We start from the raw sequence: 5,961 nt of genomic DNA, 5'->3' as shown, positions 1-5,961 counted from the left end.
TTATTTGTTCTGTTAAATATTCAAAATAAACTCTTGACATTTTATTTCATCTGTTTTCTGACACTACATCATTAAAAGCTTTTTTTAATACTAAAGAGGGCTTAACTTCAGTTTCCCGCAAAACCGCTAACTTGTTATCAACTTATCATGCATAATATATACATTCATATGTGTCCACGTCTAGTGTAGAGAGGGCAATATCGATATCGATTTGTAGGTTTACTTACAGCGTTGTTTACGATTCGATGTATTTGAACGAGTGCACAACTGACATACCATGATGGATAAGCTAATTGTCCAGCGTGAGCATGTCAGCCATGTACGAGTACAAATATATCTCCGTATTGTACGCAACTATTTTATAATATACACATACGCTAGTGAGAGAGTTCGGTTATTGCAGTATTTGCGTTTAATATAAATATTACAACATCAAGTCCGCGAGCGTTCATCAGTTGATGACAATAGTGCGATGTCAGTCGCAATCATAGTTTTGCTCAATAAATACTAGTAAGCTCTCATAGATTATTAAGAATGTTTTTTGAAGTAAGTTATAAATGCGGAACATGCTATCTTAATGCATATAAGTTTCAACTATGGCGGTTACACATATTTTATATAATCGATTGTTTCGGAGTAGGCTCGAAAATCGCCGATTAAGCTGGGATATTCTAATATGGAATATATTCGAATTGCGAGCATCTAACGCGGCGAAATATTAAAGGGGCGTAACATACATTTGTACATTTGGAGCAGCGAACATTTGCACTAGTGCATAAGATAAGTAATTCACAAAGACCCAATCTTTAAATGCTATTCATTTTGATTACCAGTATATAAGCTTAGATTGAACGTATTGATGTTTGATCACGACTTGCCATTACAAATACAATACATATTTCAAATTGGGTTAGAAAACAAGCGCAACTATTATACTCTTTAACCAGGTTTTTCCGAAGGAAAAAACTGGTTATAAGATTGGCAAATATCGGCGGACTGTCGTTCATTGTGAGATTGTAAAATCATTTGGCACATTTGTTCACCATCATTGTACGGTGTGTTGCGCGAAAAAAATACGTCAATATCTCCAAGGTCAAGGTCACACTTTGAGTTCAGAGGTCAAAAATGGCCATAAATGAGCTTGTCCGGGCAATAACTATGTCATTCATTGTGAGATTTAAAAATCATTTGTTCACCATCATCGTACAGTGTGACGCGCGAAAGAATAACGTCAATATCTCCAAGGTCAAGGTCACTTTTTGAGTTCAAAGGTAAAAATGGCCATAAATGAGCTTGTCCAGACCATAAATATGTCATTCATTGTGAGATTTTAAAATCATTTGGCACATTTGTTGACCATCATCGGAGAGTGTGTCATGCGAAAGAATTATGTCGATATCTCCAAGGTCAAGGTCACACTTTGAGTTCAAAGCTAAAAAATGGCCGTAAATATAAATGAGCTTGTCTGGACCATAACTATGTCGTTCATTGTGAGATTTTAAAATCGTTTTGCATATTTGTTCACCATCATTGTACGGTGTGTCATGCGAAAGAATAACGTCGATATCTGCAACGTAAATATCACACTGCGAGTTCAAAGGTAAAAAATGGCCAAACATGATCTTGTCCGGGCCATAACTATGTCGTTCATTGTCAGATTTTAAAATTACTCTGTACATTTGTTTACAATCATTGGACGGTGTGTCGTACGAAAGAATTACGACGATATCTCTAAGGTCACACTTGGAGTTCAGATGTCGAAAATGGCCATAAATGAGCTTGTCCAGGCCATAACTATTTCATTCATTGTGAGATTTTAAAATGACTCGGAACCTTAATTTTGTTCACAGTAATTTGACGGCGTGTCATGCGAATGAATTTAAGAGTTCAAAGGTCAACATGGCCTTAAATGATAATGGAATAATAATTCTTAAAAATTGCCATAAATTAGCTTTTCATGTTTTGTGAAGACATCATGCAAAATATTCTGTGTTAATGCAGCATGTGGGGGTATACGTCCCGTCTGTGACAAAGCTCTCTAGTTATAAATATCTTTTTTTTGAAAACCTGGTTTTGTGACAATTTGTGTCTTGTTCTGAGAAAACGGGGCTTAATTCATGTGCGTAAAGTATCGTCCCAGATTAGCCTGTGCAGTCCGCACAGGCTAATCAGGGACGACACTTTCCGCTTTAATGGTATTTTTAGTTTCAAGGAAGTCCCTCCTTACCGAAAATCAAGTTTAGGCGGAAAGTGTCGTCCCTGATTAGCCTGTGCGGACTGCACAGGCTAATCTGGGACGACACTTACGCACATGCATTATGACCAGCTTTCACAGAATGTGACAATTTTGTTCCTTGTTCTCCAATGTATAAGCTTAATCTTAAAATGTAATAATACAGACAGAAACTGCAACACGACGCCACAATTCTTGCATCGCATCAACGTTAGCGAATGTGTTTTTACACTTCCCAAATATGCTCAATAGCGACTCGATCACGCTGACAAATCCATTGACAATATCCTCCTTGCTCTTTTATTGAAACGAGGTGCCAGGGTTTTTACGTCCTCATGGCCTTGGAGAGCAGGATTTGGGCGTGACAGGAATCAAATACTCTGTATGCATCAATTAAGTCCTGTTGTGCGCCATCTTTGCAGTTGCGCAATTGTGACTGTCGGCGTCACGTCAAGCTCAACGGCCACATTGTACAATTGCTTCATTTTGTTTTGGGAATTTCTGGGAAACATCCTTTCAGATTGCGAAACCGTGGTCGATTAATCTGCGCTTTGTTTTTGTTTTTTATTATTATGCATGCCTGTAAAGATATGTTGCAAAGAATGCGAGAATTTCACTATAAAGTGAAAGAAAGCAAGTATACAAAAGCAATTGTTTCATAAAAATGCATTAATGAATTCTGCAATCCTATCGTGAAATGATTATGATCACTGAAAGTATTAGTGCAGGACTAGGTCTGAAGTCCCGTTTGCAAAATTGGGTTGGGAGATTTTCTCACTTGATGTGAGTTAATTAGTCCTTATACATGATAAATCACCAAGGTGCTTGTCCGTCACACTACCAGGAGCCTCAAAATACCAAAATCCAATATGGCCGCCGACGGCCGTGTTGAAAATGAAAAACGTGCCATTTGGAGTAAAATCAAGTGTTTTACCTATTAATTATGTATTTTTGGTAAGAACTCAGTTATGAGAGGTCTTGTTCAATATGGAGGGTAATCGATCCGGAAAGGTCAAGTACAAGGTCATATGATACATCAACGACCTTGAGTTGACCTTGGACAGTAAAAGCCAGTTTAAAAACTTTAATGTGACAAGTTTTGACGTAATTAATTCAATAACAATATGATTGTGAACGTTTTACGTAATATTGACACATTTAGATAATTTACGCATGTTGTACTCAAAGACAAGTGACTAGTAAATTGAAAATGTTCACATTCAGTGGAAAAATACTACAGTGATTGGGACTCAAACCCAGATGCAGATGGTATGGACATGTGATAATCGACCAAACCCCTTACCAAGAAAACCCGTGATTTTTGTTCAATTTTGGCTCAAAGTCAAACCGACGTAACATTATATTTGATGTCGTTAAGTCTTTGAACCAATGTGTTGGTTGGGTAATCACTGAGTCATCCCCAGTCCTAGGGAAAGGCTAACAGGCTTACTTACACCTCATTGTTCCCTACCGGTTTGCGCTCTGTGTGTCCGTCAGTCTGTGAGTCTGTCACACTTTTCTGGATCCTGCGATAACTTTAAAAGTTCTTAATATTTTTCCATGAAACTTGAAATATGGATAGATGGCAATATGAACATTATGCACGTCATTTCATTTTGTTCCTATGTCAAAAATTATGGTTGCTTTGGCAACACATATACTAGAAATACTGCTGTCGAATGGTGGTTTTCTGGATCCTGTGATAACTTTAAAAGTTCTTCATATTTGTTCATAAAATTAAAACATGGATAGATGGCAATATGGAGATTATGCACGTCATTTCATTTTGTTCCTACGTCAAAAATTCTGGTTGATATGACAACAAATAAAAAAAATCAAAAAAATTCTGACAATGCTGGAATTTCTGACAATGGTGGAGCCGGTAGGGGACATATGTTGCTTGGCAATAGTCTTGTTCCATATGGCATTATAGCAAAAACGCATACAACTCGTCGACATGAAATCATTCTCATTTTAATAGGTGTACAAATACATTGTTTCACATAGATTACATACAGTTCCTAGGTTAGTCATTTCAAGTCAGGTTTCTCCAAGGTGAATTGGCCACTTTATCATGACAAAATGTAATGCAAAGCACCCCAGCAGCACGGCACGGACAACCTCGAGTATCGCACTTTCCTGCACAATATCGGCTAGCTCCGTGGTAAAGGCTTCAGGCACTTTGTGTCAACAGCATGCCAAGATGCTCCTCCCATCCACCATGTGTAACTGGTGACAGCCGTGTCTCGGGACCATCAATATTCATAAGCAGTTAAAATGCCCTATGTATTAGAAATATAAGGCTCCTCTACGAATATGTCCTTTGATTACACTGCTTGTAGGAGGTATGTAAATCAAGTCCAGCACTAGCACTGGTATAGTTCTCTAGTCGGAGATGGTCACATGTTTTCGCAGTTGTCGTCGATCTGGCCACTGCCAAGACGCGTACCACATATTTTTCTGCTTATGCTTCATCCTGCTCTGACAAGGTATCTGTCTCTCCAAAATTCATTAAAAACTGTACCGGGTCAGAGGTCACAGCTGTATGCTTGGTTCACACTTTACTCATGCAGTCGTCGCCTGTCAATATGCGAGCCTTTATCATTGTCTTTGCCAGCGGTGTCCCAAGCCGAGAAATTGCCGATGCAAAGGAAGCATTCGACGCTTCTCACAAGTACCATACTGCTGCTATATAGCTTTCATACAGAGTGTCTGAAAATATGGAGTGAAGTGAAGCAATAATGCAAAGCTGTCGGTGTCGTTTGACACCACAACAACTCTTTGACACTATTTGATACGAGCAGCCCACTCAACATGAGCCACTACCCTGGCATCAACCTCCTCAATCCAGTTAAACAGTTTAGGAATGACTTCATTACCAAGCTTTATTGATGGAAGAGCTTTCTTGTCAGAGACAACTGAATTTGAAATGATAGGGTTGGCACAGACGTCATTGCACACTTTCTCCCTTACCAATAATTGAAGATTACGCTTATTTTCCTCAGCTGCACAGAATTTATTTAGATGTTGTCGGATTGGTGTGTCTTTGCTCGTGTCAATAATACCTTTTGCTTCGTCTCTGCGCCGCATCCGTTCACAATGCTTTAAAGACATTTCAACGTATGAGTCTAGTACAAGATGAATGTACTCTGGCCTTTCACATATGCTCGACGCTGAGTTGATGACAGGATTGATTACACAACCCAGGGTGGAAAATTGTGCAAGTTGCATCTGTCGCACCTTAGACATGAAGTCCACGATGACATGAGTGGGAAGAAGAGATTCCAGACTCCATTTACTGATGTTCAGTCTAGATTCAATCTCCCCAATAAGTTTTGACGTATTAACATGGGCTGGCAGGTCACCATCAAATAATGGAGATGAAGATATCAAATCATGAGATAATATCTGCTTGAGGGACATGCCTCGTTCCTTTGCAATGTCCATGCTCCTCTTTGCATCTGCCATATCTTTGGATGACGGGACATATAGCTTTTGATGTTAATAATGACTGTTTAAGATGGTCAGTGAACGTGGGAAGCTTTCTCTTTGAAATAGTGGAATTGATTTTGTTGGCTTTCTAAATTATTCTCTCCTGCATGTATGCGCGGTAAACACGTTCATCATTTTCAATACATTTGAGAAGCCGTACAGCAACCTCTTTATCAACAGCCAGTTTTGTCAGTAAATTGTGTAGTGGAACTAAACACTGACCATCACTGTGTATT

Source organism: Dreissena polymorpha, chromosome 12 (assembly GCF_020536995.1).
Source record: "Dreissena polymorpha isolate Duluth1 chromosome 12, UMN_Dpol_1.0, whole genome shotgun sequence".
Classification (NCBI taxonomy): Eukaryota; Metazoa; Mollusca; class Bivalvia; order Myida; family Dreissenidae; genus Dreissena; species Dreissena polymorpha.
The sequence above is the reverse complement of the archived record's forward strand: the minus strand, read 5'-3'. Positions refer to the sequence as shown.